Source organism: Gavia stellata, chromosome 8, assembly GCF_030936135.1.
Source record: "Gavia stellata isolate bGavSte3 chromosome 8, bGavSte3.hap2, whole genome shotgun sequence".
Lineage (NCBI taxonomy): Eukaryota > Metazoa > Chordata > Aves > Gaviiformes > Gaviidae > Gavia > Gavia stellata.
Genome location: NC_082601.1, coordinates 35,896,673 through 35,913,512, shown reverse-complemented (window position 1 = coordinate 35,913,512; position 16,840 = coordinate 35,896,673). Strand labels below are relative to the sequence as shown.

Sequence of the window (16,840 nt, the reverse complement as noted above, 5' to 3'; positions counted from 1 at the left end):
GGACTTTTAAATATCAGCCATCTTAAATGTCTTTCTTATTTTACCACCTTATTTCTTGATCAGAAAGAAGTAAAATAGACTCATCATGGAGTGCACAAACCCACCACAGTATCAAATGAACAGTGCCTCATGAGTCTCTGGATGTCATTCTGCTCAGTGGGGTACTAACTCTGCATTGAGGAACTCCTGCCATGCGCCTGCTATTTGTAACTGTTGTTCACAGGGTGTTAGAGACATCTGACTGGGAAGAAGAACCTGAGAGACTTCTGTACAAAATGGCATACAGTGCCTGCTCCCTGCTGCAGGTAGCTTACACAGCCAGACTTACGACAGTGTTGAATGGACGTGGCAGTGTTTGTTGAAAAGAAAAAACCCTTATTTACTGGGGTCTTGGTGTAAGTCAATACCAACACGGAGAATCAAATCTTTCAAACAGGACAGTCAGTCACTGTCCAGTGCCAATAGCAGTCTCCATTGCAAGGGTACAGTACTTCCAGCAGTGTCTCCAGCTGAGCGAAGACAGGCTCCTCAAACTGCTTATTTTGCTCAGTTTTTATAATCCAGCCCTACATGATTACTCAGACACATATATTAACTACATACAAAATACCTCTTAAATATTTTAACTATCTATAAAAGACTATTCTATGTGGCCATTTATATAAGAACAGCGTTGACTGACTATATGCATGTGTCCTATCTATGCACATATTCACATATCTGTATGGAGATGATTCTATTTTATTGAAGTTGCATATGTCGTTTTTCACCTAATCCACTCCATTTACAGAAGCTTTTCTTTCTTTCTTGTCTTAATACTACCACTTTTCTTTCCTTTCCTTGAATCCCAATTTAGAATTCATTTCTTACTATTTAGAAATCCATTCAGTATAGTTTTTGCTCTCTCCTCTCCAACCAATCTACTGTCACCAAGGCAGAACAACTTCTCTGGGTTGAATTTATAACTTAAAAATTTCAAAAGTTTCCCCATTTGACTGATGGCAGCATTTAAGGGGACATAACCATCAGTCTAGGTACTGTTCTATCCATACTTAAGTCTATGCCTTTGTTTTCTTCCTACTCCGTAGGCAAACACTCCAAATACCTGGACTATTTTTTTAATCATGAGGTAAGTATATCTCAGTATCTCCCCTAAAAATAAAGTATGTCTGATAAAGAATTCAAAAATCGAGTAAAGTGAAATTGTTCTTTGGGTATCCAACATTTTACAGAATGCCCTATAAGCAAAAGAAAAAATTTTTTTGCTTTAGCCCAATGAGTATTTCCTCCTTTAAAGGAACACAAGTGCCCACAAAAGCAATGAACTGTCCCCATACTGCCCCTAGACAACAGGTCACAAACTTGCAAACCAAGAACCCCAGTGCCAAGATGCCCTCTGAGGCACACACAGCAGAGCTGTTCACACACAGTCCAAAATGATTCTCCTGACTCCTGGGATGCTGCAGAGAGGCTTAATCTTACCTGGGTGGGAGCTCCATCTGACCACAGAAACTTTTCTATCAAAAATGTCTTTGAAACTGGCCAATCCAGTTAAAAACATTATCTGATAATTCCCAAACAGCCCTAATTTCTAACTGATACAGGAAGAGGGGAAATTAGAGAGAGAGAACACATCCCACCAGTCAAAGGATCACGACCATTATTTTTTAAGAAAACCTGTTATTAGCATAAAAATTAACTGCTCTAAGCACAAGGACAGTTTCACTGTTCTATGCATGTCTACCCTAATTTAAACCAGATGTAAACAGAAAAATCACACAGTAATAAATATGAACAGATTTGGAATTTCAGCTTCATGCCTTAACTCAAGTCCAGTTACTCCATCAATGTCAAAGCTTGGAGAAATGGAGCAGATGTGCCATTAACTGTTGCCTGCCCTCACTAACTTCTGCAGCTTTCTAACAGAAACTGAAATCCAAATTTATACCAGGTCAGCTCCTCTCTTCAATCGGTTTATCACACCAACTGACAAAATTACTCAAAGGGGTGCTGCAGAAGCTCAGGAGGAAATGTTTTCAGCGTGAAGTAAAGACATCAACCAACTGTGCTATACAGTCCATTTATGACACTGTGAGAATCATTTTCCAAACTGCAGATTGTATTTTGGAAAGCACTCTTCTCGCTTCTCCCTTGTGTGCATGACATAATGTGCTGTCTGACATATTTAGCCTTTTCCCCCCAGATGTCTGGCATATGGTCTATGTCTTCCTTAATGTATCACCCACAGAACTCACTGTGTTGTTCAGAAGAGCAGCAGTTTGCATAAATGAAATTTCTAAGTTACTGAGCCCAAAGTCAGCATTCTGTCATAACTTCAAATAAACCACATAGCAACTGCTTTGGCAAATCAGAGCTGAGCCAGACGGTGACTAGCTTCTGCCTGGGTCCTGCTCAGTCGCTGAGAAAGAAGCAGACAAAGGCGGGGGGGGGGGGAAACACATACCAACTTCTGGAAGTGTACTAAGAAGTCTGATTTCCTATCAGATTGCAGATATTCTGATAATAAAAAACCAAACAAAAAACCCCACCCCACAATACTGCCAGAAAGCACATTTTTAATTTTAAATCTTTGATTACGTTTGGTGCTTCTAGTTTTCCTTTCTGCTGTAACTGCATGACACTGAGAGAGTAACCTGAAAAGAGCAGATATTTCAAAGCCAACTCATCCCACAAGCACATGTTGACATTTTACTCTCAGGCCTGAACTGCAGGCATATTATCCATCTACAGCCAGACTGGGAAAGGCAGCAAAGGAGATTGTTCCACCATTTCTTCCCTGATTTGGAAATCTACAAGATTTTTTAATTACAGATACCAAGTCACAAACTCTTCATGTTGCATGTTCTTTCTAACTCTGCAGTTGTAACACAAGGTGCTGAATGGCTTGAGAAGAAGCTTTGGAAATTCTTAATGGGGCAAAAGGACCTGCTAGCCCATTAATGGATTCCTTTCTTAACAACAAAAGTACAAGTCTAATTGGTATTAGACCTGACTAGATAAGCTATACGGTTGTGAATCCATTGAAGCAGGTGAAAATGAGTTTCAAAGCAGTCTACAAGCGTAAAAGGCAAGGTTGAAGAAATACTCTATGATATATTTAAGGACTCACTCATTCATGAGCTTGCACAAAGGACCTTCGTGAAAGAGAAATTCAGCGAAAAGCATAGTGAGTACAATGCAATTATTTTTCCGCTATACATTGATCTGTTGGAGTATCAGTTTTACATAAAGAACTATCTGATCAGAAGTCAGTCAGTTAGTTACAGCTAACCTACTAAATCACCATACTCGGAGACCACGCATCTCAACAGTTTGGAAGTAAAAATCACATCATGCACTGAGATACCCAGGCCCAGTTTTGTGCCTACACTGAACCTGTACTAACTACCGGGGGGACGCCATCCCAGCCGCTAGGTGGCTGTCACAGCCCAGCAGCCGTCACCGGCAAGTGGCAAAGAGGTTTATGCAGAGCAAAGGCGCGCAAGGCACAGCCTGCTTTGGGCGTATGACACTGAGCTGCTTTTCCTTTCCAGTACACTTCTCCCCAGGTTAATTCCACTCCTCAACAAGCCAACAACAGGAGAAGTGTTTTAGAAGACAGCGTATGAAACCATTTCAATCTTGCACCACCAGATATTTTGAAAGCAACACCTGGAAATTCACTGCTGCTTGGTTTGCAGTTTAAAGTTACTCCACATTATCGTACCCTTACTGCTGTCATTGACTTCTGATTCACATCTGGCATGTGAACAGGGAAAGTAAGGCCTGGGCATGGAACCAGGTAGAACAAAAGGAAAGAAAGAAGGAAAATTACACTATAAAAAAGGAAAACGAAGCGGAGGGACAGGGGCGGAGAGCGAGGACAACACAGGCAACACCACAGTGTTTCCAGCAAAAATAATTTAAAAGAAAACAGTAAGAAGGGGGAGAAAGGAAAGACTACGCAACACATACAAACAGGGAGGCTTGCTGAACCTGTCATCCTAAGGTCTTATTTTTCCTTGCAGAAACGTCCCCAAAGCCCCAAACTACACTCTCCCATTCCCCATCTCTGCTTATAGACAACCTAATACGGAATCAGTTTCCATATGGAACCATTTCCTCAGCTGAAGAGATGGCAGGTATACAACGGAAGGGAATGCATCTCTAAACACCCTACTTGGGGAAAAAATGGCCCGAGCAAAACTTGCAGATATAGAGGTTTTCTGCAGACATTAACAACTTTGATTCATAGATGAAATGGTAAGGGAAAGAAAAGGATTTGACAGCAAAGCAGCTCCATTTTATTGCATTTTTAGTAGTCCTACCAATGCGATAAATAAAGGAGCCTAAAGGCTGATAGACCTACAGCAGTAGAGAACATAGTCTGACAAAGGCAGAAAAGATGATGACTGGTATCGAAAGCACAGTCTAACCAGTTTTATGCTTTCTTCTGCCCAGAGGGACTTCTTGATGTATACTGTAACCAAACCCCAATGCTTTTACATTGCTTAACATAAAAAGACTGGACCAGACGAGGTATGGTTATTTAATGAAAAAAGGTTGGAAACAAAACAGCTTGTGCAGGTAGCTTCTCATCCTCTCTTTGTCATCTTGATGCTAGTTTGTGAAGAGTGTAAGAAAATATAAGATTACATAGATACAGTGGGTTTTAAATTTAAAAAAAATTCTAAACTATGAAAAGCTGAGTTTCGGGTTATGAATTACAAAATGTAATCCTGCTGACTCACAAAGCAGAGGTGCAGAAGTAAATCAAAGTGAAAGATGATACGTGCCAACAACCATTTTCCAGATGTACTGTTGTGCATGTGTACAGACTGCCAAGAGAGGGACAAGAGGAGCTTGGTGTTAATAATCTTTGATTGTCAGCCTATTGCAACAATAACGTAGGGCTTGATCCAGTTCCCATTAAATCAATGGAAAAAACCTCTCTCATTTACTTCAGTAAGAATCAGGCTGCCTGTTTTGTTTATCTTTTAATAACTTTTTTTGAGTGGTAATAAGGTATTATGCAAATTACTGTGCCATACAAATTATAATGTAAACACCAATTATTTTGAAAATCAGATACTTTTCAGGAATGCTGATAAATACAAACCCTATTTTGCACTTGTTGCACAGAAAACAATTCCTGTTGATGATTAACACACACAGTTTACATAAGTACTTCACAGTTAACATACATGAGGATGAATCTAGAATCCCTTACCAATAAAAGACTGAACTGATTGACAATTCACTTAATATGAAATATTTAATTGTCAAAATGAAATAAAATTTGCATTCATACATTTCCATTCAGGATACATCATACATCTCAGTGAACTTTAGATAACGGCTACAGTACAACAATGCACTTACATCCAAGTAACTCAGAATTCTCTTGGAAACACTGACCACTAACAAGGTCTGTAACACACTGTTAATTCACTAAGGGTTACAGAAGATTAATGTTCTCTCGGTAGCTTCAAAATCAGTTTAAATCTCCCTGCATAGCCAAGAGAATAAGCAACGAATGACACACACAGATTCATCAAGAGTATCATGCAGAGGATTTATTCATTACAGGACTGTCTAAAAGAATAACTAGCACAGACATTCATTGATCTGAAATAAGATGACTTTCTCAAAGTCTGTGGCTCTGTGTTGGTTTATGCCAGCTGAAGGTCCAGATGAACATTTCATTTTGCATTTCCCCTATGGCTTCCTAAGGAAATGAGGAGGCTTATGTGATCCTACTGGCTGCACTATGACATCTGTGTCCCCAAGCCCGTTTGATTCCAGTGGCTGATTTCAGCCAAGTTTGACAGAGACCTTGTGAGAGATCAGGTCACTAAGATACTTGTGCTCCTGCAAATTCTGTGAACATGCATAGTTAGAGAGAGAAGAGAGTTCCAAGTTAGTGCCCCACCAAGACTCCCTTATAAAACAAGTGGATAACAACAAATCCCTTTCATTATACTTTCGGGAATGTGCACAGGCACACAGTTTAAAACAAAAACCTGTAGGAAACCAGGTTTCATCAGAACTGTTTCTTAGCAAGAGAGGTGGGGTTTTTTAATCCATCCCGAAGAGTTCCTGCTTAAAAAAATCCTAGAGGATAATTTGCAAACTTGACAATAAATGTTTTTAAAAGCATTCCACAAATTAAAAGATGTTGACTGGTCTTCATTCCAAATGAGTTTTCAATGTGATTGAGGGGGTCAACCCTCCAGACAAGGAGCTGCAACCCTTTGTGCCTTGTTTCAGAAGTAGAAAAGGGTGTTCTCCTAAATGATACAGATAATTTTAAAACATGTGTTTTAGGACTGGAAAATTACAGACTCAACTCTTTTTCCTGCAGAGTCCACAAATAACATTAAGTATGAATAAATACTGCTAAATATCAAGGTGCAAGTCAGCTCCCGAGCAGAGACTTAATTGCTATAGCAGTTAACCAAAGCCTTACTAAAGACACACTGGCCAGTTGCTTCCAGCTGGCACTAAGGGGAGGGAGTTCACCCTCCAAGATTCATCAACCAAGAAAATCCAAGCTCTAAACAACAGTCCAGAGGCAAAAAGCAACAGCAAAACAATATACCCTGACTCAGGAGAAGAAGTAATCACCCAGGTAAAGGGCACTCTCAGTGTGATCTGGCAACTGGGTTTTGTCTCTTCCAGAAAACTGTGCCAAAATAAATAATTCTATTTTCCACTCAGCACTGTGATTCCAGATTTGGCCGAACAGGGAAAACTGAGAAGGAAAAACTACGCTTAGGATACCGTTAGACTCCTCTGAATGAATTTTAAATTAAGATCCAAAGTATACAACTGCTTCTCCACTGTTTCCTTAACTGGATGGAAACAATACTACCCTACATTTGGTTTGGTAGTCCATATTTCCCCGACTCGCAGGTTCACGCATTTATGTCTCCATCAGTGTGAATAGGAGTTCTGCGTGCCCTTTTATGGATAAAGTTCTTTTCCAACACAGAACAATCAAGAACAATGTTTTTATTACAAGATGCAGCACATGCTGCATACAAAGGCAGAATATACTGGGATCCCTTCCAGTAAAAGGGATTTCTCTTGTTGGTCCCACAGCACTATCCAATGTTTATCATACTGTTCAATTCCCTAAGAGCATCTGATGATGTTGTATCTGCATATTAACCTCACTGTTCCTGAGCTACTGAACAAGACTCAACCCTTGTAAACACCCCATCTTATGCTACAGACAGGGCAGGGAACTGTGCAGCAGTGGCACTTTGCTGAAAGATTGGTCAGGCTGGTCCTTTTTTGTTGGTTACTCCACAGTCTTGGATCTGCATACTTCAAAAGCACTTTCTTAAACTAACTCACTAGAGTTATCCCATGAATAAGGTTAGATGTAAACATGGTTTTCCTTTCTTTTTCTCTGTTTTCACTTTGGTTCACAAGTAGGATGGCTGGACACGTTGCTTGGTGCCTGTAGGAGAACAGGGTGAAGGAGGGAGTTTGAAGGGCCTGATCTGCCAGCAGTGCTTATACAAATGCTCTCAGATGACAGCAATCAAGCCTCAAGCATACAGTGGGAAATAAAATTACTTCCAAATGGCTAAGGCTGTGCAAGGATTGTAATGGGGAGGCATTCAGGGCATGCCTGAGAAAACACTGTCACAGATTTCAGCAGCTGGAGCAAATCTGTCAAAAGCTGAAGTCAGTAGAGGGGTGCCTGGTCTCTGCTGGAGCCCACATGGCCACAAATGCCCTGCTTGGACTTTGTCATGCAAGGTAGTTCAGTGAAGTCAGTTCAGCTATAGCCACCTGTACCATAGTTTTCTTCCTGACTCAGAGCAGAAAAAGCCTAAGAAGAGTGCTTACCATGGACAATTATTATGTTTTATTATTTCGAAAGGGGCTTGAGGCAACAGAGATCATTTGTTTTTCTAAACAAAGTGTTGAAGCACACTCTTGACTCTGGGATGACATTTTTAAGCGGAATCACTTTCATTTGCATGAAGACAGGCTGATCCCACAGAAACGGCAGATTCTTCCGGCGGGGAGCTTACAAACAGAATGTGCAACAGGAACACTTCAGTCAGTGGAGACAGAACAGGGCCAGGGCTCAGCACTGCTGAACGCTCACAAGTTCAGCAAATACAGGCATTGTCTTTAAAATTAAAGCAGAATTAAAAATGCAATTAGCACATTTCCCGTAATCTAAAAGGCTTCATTCTGGAAGCAAACATGCCCCAATGGTGGGAATTCTGCCACACCTGCAGCTACTGGAAACTATAGCAAATCTTATCAGGACATAAGGAACTGTGCCTCATGTATTTAAACCTAAGTCTAAAATAGCAAGATTACAATGAAAACGTAATATTGTTCTACTGTCTACTTTGGCTTACTGTTCTGGAATCCATGGATGTTTGATTTTGGTCTTTCCAAAATCCAGTCTTGGACTGCTGTGCATCAGTAAAAAATAATGCATTTTGGCTGTGAAGAAAATTCTCTCAGCTGCTTCCTGTGCCAGTATCAGCGAGACACAGTTTCCACTCACAGTACGTTTGGATTCCTGTAGTAAATCTATCTTCTATTCACAAGAAGCCATCTTGGTTGTCCAGCCAGCCCAGAAACTGATTGCCCAAGCAACAAGCCATGCACAGTAAGATTGCACTGTGTCAGCCCGGTTCCAAAATAACCATTTCTTGATGGTTCCAGCACTGATCTTTGAGGAATGTCACAATTATCTAGCCACCAGCTGGACTTTGTACTGCCAACCATCACTCTTTGAACTTGATAGCCCCACCAGGTTTTCATTCATCTTGTTGTCCACCCATTCAGTCCCATTCATACTGAATACGGGTCTAAATACTTCCCCAATTTGCCTATAGATGCTATGGGAGATGGCATCAAAAGCCTTGCTAAACTAAAGGTGAACAGCATCCACTGCTATTCCTGTGTGCACCAAGCCAGCTGTCTCCTTGTAGAAGGCAATCACATTTGACCAATTCAATGGCAAAGGGAAAATTCCTTAAATAGACAGCCCCTAACCACAGTTGCATCTTCTCTGCACCCATCTGTCGAAACTCTTACAAGTTCCACTGTTCTAGTTTCACACATGCTATAAACACTCAAAATCTAACTGATAAAATAACCATGCACAGCAAAAGAACTGGTTTGCCTTCCCTGTTTTGTAGGATTTAGCTCCTTTGAAGTCAGACAAAATGCATATGGATGTCTTTTCTTATTACATCTAAGAGAAACACACTTGCTGCTGCACAAACATCTTCGTTCTTTGAAGCTATACACATCAAAGTTCAATAGAAACCTATCATTACACATCGCCTTTTCCACAAAGCTTTTCTACATTGCGGTTTGCAAAGTGGACTCATGTAATCCCCTAAATGCATCCTTGCTGGCTAATATCACCCTCTTTTTCAACTAAAGATTTGTAATTAGTAAGAAAATTCAATTCCATAATTAAAAATCCTTGCATTCCAACAGAATCAGCATTTCAAACTGAAGTGAAAACTACCCAGCGTTTGGGTGGAGTAGGAAGGTATTGCTGGAAAGCTATACTCATAATATGCTGTTTGTACAGCAAAGCTATTCATTTGCTGTACCTCTGGGCCTCTGAGAAATTAAAAAAGAAGAATGGTAAGCAAGAAAGCCTGCAAAAATTCCAGGAACAAAGCCTCTGTTTCTTTTCTGCTACCATTACCTTTACCGCACTTCAGACAGCTCAGTCAGCAACTTCTGGTTTCAAGATGACATGGAACAAACAGGCTTTGGCAGCCCTCAGGGCATCCTAGCTGCTTTCTGCATAGCATCAGGGATGAAGTTTGTAAAGGAGCAGCCTAGTTTTAAGTGTAATCTAAAGTCAGTCACACACATGTGCATGAGGAAGAGACAGTGATTTAGATGCGTCCCATGCCCAAGAGAGAGTTTAACTTCTACACAAGTTAAACTTATTTATTACTTACAGATACAGGAGCAATAAGCAGTTTCCTTCTTTCAGTGCGTAAAAGTAACAATGACAGTAAGTAACAAGTGAGTACAGCTCAGTTCATTTCAATAAAGGTTAGGGATGAGAAAATCCTTGAGATGGAATAGAAAAGGAACACAATTAGCAGGTCAGGAATTTTTCTACAATTCTTTTTGTTGTTGGAAAGCACTGAATTACTGAAATACCAAGGAAGGTGCCTTTATTAGATACATCCAGTTGAAAAAATTTCCTTTCACTTTCAGGATGTTTGAAATGACCTATTTCAGTCAAGAAAACATTGGGGTTTGCTAGAGAGAACTTTATACCAAAAAAGCCTTGTAAACAACATCCCAGTCAAGCTGAGGAAAAACGTTTTCATTGACCTGACCCAATTCTATCTTTTTCATCATTACTGAGTCATGAGACCTCTTCAAGTTTGCCTCACTTCATCTGGACTGGCTAGGAAAAACCCATATACTTATAGGCAGCTTCCTCTCTAGGACAGGCTGGTGGTCGTATACTGCAACTTCCAAAATGTCTTCAAGTAGACTCTCACATTTGCAGACCAACATACTTTAATTTAATTCCTACTAGAAGAAGAATAGAGCTAGGTCAGGGGAAGAATATCCTTACTCCATTTTCCGAGTGTTGCATAACTTCATTAAATTTAAGAAGGAAGTTTAAACAAGACCCAGTCTTTTATTTTGTCTTTATGCAACAGTGGGAAATGGTAACATTAACCTTGTTAATGTTAATACGGCATTAATGTTAATAAGGCATTGCAAGAAAAGCCCAGCGTGAAAGAAGAATTAGAGGTATCTTTGCCTATCTGGAGACTCTCTGTTACTGCGTTATGCATTTGAATAAAGTTACATGTTTTTATTTCAATTTCATTTTTAACTTGGCTTTAGTTCTGTCCCAATTCTTGGTCCATACATATTAAAAATGAGCATATAAAAAAAACACTGAATGTTAAAAAAAAAGGTCAGCAAAGAAGAAATCCCATCCACCCTGTCATTTAGATGCATAACATTGATAAATGTTCTTTAAAAAGATACATACCAGCCATTACTTTGCTCTCCTGCAGGATTATGGTTTCTGGGACAGAGGAAATGAAAGGCTTTCCTGCAGGCTCTCCTGCTCTTTTTCATTGGATATCCTTCCATACTTCAGGGATGAAGCATTATGAACTTTTGCTAGGCAAATAGTCCATACTAAGAAGGTTTTGAATTAATTAAAATTCAAGTAGGGATGCGCAGTTTAAAACAAACCAGCCGTCATCACCTCCAGCTACTGTTTGCTTTGAACTTAATCTACTTTCTATTTCCCTTAGTTCCTCCTTTCAAAACTACTTTATCATTTTTCAGATCTTTTTAATTTTGTCCTACTATTGTTTCTTTGATATGAGCCTTTAAAAACCCAAGAAGGCCGCATCCAAGTTACAAGAATATTTTTTTCCAAAGCAAAGCTCTAAGAACACTGACATCTTTTTGCAGCAGTTAACTCTCACAGCAGAGTTAGGAGCTGCAATCAGGTGCATGTAAATGCATAAAATACAGAAATGCTGTTTATTTTCCCTTTGTAAAAGAATGAAAATCTGTGTGGGGTTGAGAGAAGCATCCATGCTTAAGGGATGCAACTTAGATATTAGACTCAAGACTACTCTTAGGGAACAATTCAGGGTATGTGGGCACTCTACTTTGACTATGCCCCACTGCTGTGTAAATACTCAGTCTTCACTGAACTTGAAAATCTGTATAAACAACACAGGGAACCCTGACTTACAACTGGGCTCTTATGTGACCAAATCTGGTCTCATCCTTGAAGTGGAAATCACCAACTGGAAGCCAGGAATCCTGCACATCACCTTCAACTCAGTTTAACAGTAAAAATATATGTCCTAGTTTACCTATCTCCAAAATTACACAATAGTAGTACAAACCCAGCTGAAAAAAAAAGGACTGCCTTCTTTTATTTTACTTAGTCTTCAGTGCTATTAAATGATAAGCCTTTGGAGACCGAGCCACTGGCATCAATCCCAAGACACTCCATTAATTTCAGTGGCTTTAATCTCATGCAAAGCATTATTGTGTTACACTTAGAAGCACTGAAATTTCATGATGCATCACATCACTTCAGCTCCTTATAAACACCTTTCAGTATAGTTTTTTCTCTCTAATGCAGTACATCATTAGAAGTGACTTTTTGTAGTACATAAAATGTGTCACCAATCACATCTTTCACACAGTATTTAAGACTGCAATACAGGCAACAAATAAGAACAGCCCAATTACTTCTTTCAACCTTACAGCTTAGAACTTTTCATAAAGGACCTTACGGGTCCTCTTTAAGGCCCTGGGGGCTCTACTTGAACAAAGAATTATCACAGGTTTTGTATTGAAACAATATTTGGCGACTGAAGAAGCAGACTGGCATACAAACAAGTCCATCCACCAGCTCTCTTTGGTATTTTTCAAGTGATCCCCTGAAGAAGCTCAAATATTTATTTTGCTTAGTTCAGATAAACTCCAGCTTATCACAAGCTTACCTGAGCCTTCCAAGGTCTTACTTTTCCTCAAAAAGCACCTTCATTTCCTATCTTTTTATGTTCCTACATAATTTCATTTTCTGAACCACAAAACCTGTCCACTTCTTCCTCCAAACCCAAAATTCCTCCTTTGAAACTCTGTTGTCTATCCTGAAGAAAAAAAAAATGTATCTTTCCTTTACTTCAGCACCTTACATATCTTTGAGCGTTACCATCAAGAAGATGTCTTAACATTACAATTTCCCACTCAAGAACTGCTCAATAAAAGTTTGGAAGCATCAGTAATTCCATAGCAAGAAGTAATCCACAATACCTCATCCTATTAAAAAAAAAAAAAAATCATTCCACCCAACAATTTAGGAATAGACAACCATTCGCCATTATTTTACCATCAGTTTAGAAATAGGAATCCAGTTCTGCAAAGCACTAAATATGCTGGAACATGCTCTTGGTAACAACAGTAAAGTCCGATGCTTGTTGTTACCAAGAGGACAGAAGTGAGATTATTAGCTTGGCTCTTCAAAGCCTGTAAGATATTTATGTTCAGCTCCTTTAAGAGGTGGCTTTATTGCCTGAGTCACTACTCCCATTTCTGTGTAAGGTTAAGACTGGAACGTCTGCATGCAAATTAACATGTATTGTTCTACCCACCTACTGAAATGCGGTTAATCAATCAGGGGTGTTATACTTCAGACTTAACATAGGTTTTGAACGAACTCCAATGTTTACCTCCTTCAGAATATTACAATCATCAAGAGCATCGCCAAAAGTACTCATCTCTCTTACACTTGAAGAAAAAGTCTGGAAATACAGTGTTGCATTCTCAGCTGATTGAAAGAGTCCCAGCTCTGAAAAATCAGTAGCTGCCAATAAACTGGATCTTCTCCAGTTTATGCCAGCTACAGATTTTGACTTTCAGTCAGTTTAGATAGCTGGCATCTATCCACAAAGTGCACTAGAGGTTTGTGATAATTTCCAGAAGTGTCCTATTGCTAAATTTATTCACACTATATTGCCAGTGTCCTTCCTCACTAACTCCTTCTCCACCAGTGGTCTGTGCTAATGTAGACTCATATAGCTATTCCCAACAATCTTTCATGCAAACAAGGCCAAATATATCATCACTATATTATTTTTAAAATATCATTAATCCTAACAGGTTAGTAGGCTCACACCTGGAATCAAATTCATTAAAGGATTGTTAAAATGAAGTAATTTTTCTAAAATAAAATGCACTACAAGAAATAAGGAGTGACTATTTCAGTCATTAAAGATGCACACCAGTGCTTATTTAAGACAGAGTGCCCTCAGGGATGAGTGTCCAATAACGGACTTACAATGCATGCGCCGCACGACTGATCTGCCCATGCACAGGGGCAAGATATGAACGAGCCAGACTCTATCGTATGTGCAGTGAGACCAAGCTCTGTATCTCATACTAGGCAGAATTATCATGCATGTGTGCTGTGCCCAGACCTTCCAAATACTCGATGAACAGCCAGTACTCAAAAGCAGCTTTCTAACTGTCTTCAAGTGTAATGTAACTTCTGCCTTAAAGAGAACAGTGATCTAAAAGTGAATTGCTAACACACCAATGCACATCTCCTTTGTAGAGTGCTTTGCTGCCTGGCTTTTTTCAAAGGGTCTTATTCAAAGTTTAAAGCAAAACTCTCCACGGCTTACAGTCTCCTAACATCTATCTGTTGTCATGAATCTGACTATTACATGTGACAAAGACAACAGAATTGCATTAAATGAGCAAAAGAGAAAAACAGACAAATTTTCACAGGCTAAATATACAGAAACTCACCCTCAGTTTGTATGAATGGGTACAGTTGCATTGAAGTTAATGGATCAACATCATCACTGACAGACTCTCCCACCGTTTACAATAGCACTTCAGCACAGTCATCTGCTGCACCGTTTTTTAAATAAGTGGATGTGCAGCAATTTTAAGAGCTGCAGAAGGAGACGCATGTCTAAGTGTGGTCCTCTGTGTTGTATCCCCAAAGAGATACCAAAACTGATGAACTGGGAGAATATAAAAAGGAATATAGCTTTTTGCCTGTAGCAATGACATATGCATAAATTGATATAATAACTGCATGATATCAACAGGGAACACTATCCTCCATAAAGTTCATTCTTATCATGTCAGTAACTGCACTCCTGTACGTTACAGGCATTGAAGAAGAGAGCAAAATATTTTCATAGTGGTAAGTTTGACAAGAAAAGATAATAACCACCTTATTGGAAACAGATGGTTTACGCTACTATGCTATAGATAAAGTTGTGTCAGCATTTCCATAAAAGGCCTCCCTGTTTCCGGTGGTTTTCAAGCTTGCAGGCAACATTTCTACATCAACTAACAAGAAACAATCCCAGGAGTAACCTGGAAAAACTGGGGGAAAAGTCATTCTTGAGCTAACAGAGAATGAAGGTGTTTGTGGGGGCAGATTGACAGAGAAAGTGATAGTATCCCAGCAGTTCACTGATTTCTACCAGAAACAAGTCACTATGCAAGTTCGTATCTCAGTCTCCTGCGAATGTTTATGGCACAACTGCAATGACTTCACTGATGCAGAATCATAAAGCACATCATCTCTGTCATATACTGTCATTCATGTACAAATACTGTATCATATATGTACAAATATGCATATACAGTATGTGTTTTTATGAGTAGTTGTAAACCAAGGATAAGACCTGTTAGAAATTGAAAATAACACAGATAAAATAGTTATTTGTGATGTATCGAAAAGGTTAAGTCCTAAAAAAAAAAATTAAAAAATCTTTGTCTAATGGATGAGCCATCACAGATTTCATTACTGCTGAAACAAACCCCAAATTACAAACAACATTCAGATGTATTTCAGAGACCATTAATTAAGCTTTGTCCTTCCCTGAAGTTTTTAACCCTGGATACTGCTCTAACTATAGAAGTTAGGGTCCAATGTGTGCTCCTCACTACATAACGGAATTTGTGCAAAGAGACTTTGTGGCAGAATTTGATCTAGAACTGATGATTACCTACGATAATTTAATACATGTACACTAACTGTATCTATTGAAAATGAATGGATTTTTTAAGAACTACATTAAAAGTAGATATAACAATGCTTCTCTTTCCACTCAGTTCTGGATCCAACACGGAATTTAACATCATAGTTTAGAGCCCTCTGATTCAACAACCACAAAAAAAATTTTAACCTCACTAAATTTGGATTGGGCTCTTTTTCGTACACTTACACAATTCACTTCACATTGACCACCTCTCTGTTCTTCTTGTGCTAGAAACTTTGGGGTATTCAAATTTCCTCTTCTATTTCGACCACAAATCCTCTCTTGACAAGGAATTTGCTCACTGCTTGACAGGGGACTTTTTCACAGGGTTTTTTATTTTTTGTGGTTGGTGGGGTGGAGCTTTTTTTACTGTTGTGGAAGGCACTGAAAATGAATAATAAATTAAACACTGCCAACGTGACAGATTAAATTTGTATCAGATGCTGTGAGCTATTGCAGTTACTCTCATATATAAAACATGAAAATGTACAAAGTGCAACAAAGGTTACACCCACCTAAAACTAGGTAATAGCTTTATATATAAAATATATTGTATAAATATTTTTTTATATATAGATATATATATATAAAATTAGATCAGTTAAGTGTCTGGAAAATCCCCCAAGAGGCAATTTTTAGAAACTTGAAGACTGTTGCTTTGTTTTTGAGTGAATGAGTAATCAAGTTGAGCATTGAGCTCTGTGGCATTTTGGCAGGGATGTAGCCTCCTGTACAATTCTGTACGAGTACAAGTGTCAACACAAGAAACTGGTATAAATTCGCATTTACTTTGGGGCACAGAGTAAAACTTCCCTGCTGATATACTGTAGGACAAATGGGGAGAAGTTTACTTTCAAGAGGAAAAGCACCCCACTGTGCACAGCTGACAAACTGCTATATTACACAGAAATCACGATGATTATATTTTAATACAATACTCATCAATTTAGAAATCCAGTAATTTAAAACTACCATATGCAGTATATTTTGCAGTTTTTCTGATTTAATTTTTTTCTACCAGGAGCAAATACATGAGGTGAAAATGTGCCTTTCTTCAACATCAGGCATAAGTCTGACTTCGTGCTAAAAACATTTTATGCCAAAACAGAGACTCTTCCTTGGGCATTACAAAGTATACCTTCATTTTTTTAAATTATCTAGTCATATTTCAAAAGACAGTGATTTGATAGACCTGTATCAACAAGGTTTGGGGATGCAAAATATCCTTTCAGTGTATTAGAAGTACAATATAAGTTACA

At 38.9% G+C, this 16,840-nt stretch overlaps 1 protein-coding gene across 1 annotated transcript in view; it reads right to left on the bottom strand.

Annotated features, from left to right (window-relative positions):
• COL5A2 (collagen type V alpha 2 chain) overlaps positions 1–16,840 on the bottom strand; it is a 111,681-nt gene that overhangs the window by 53,889 nt on the left and 40,952 nt on the right. The gene's annotated exons all lie outside the window — the stretch shown is intronic.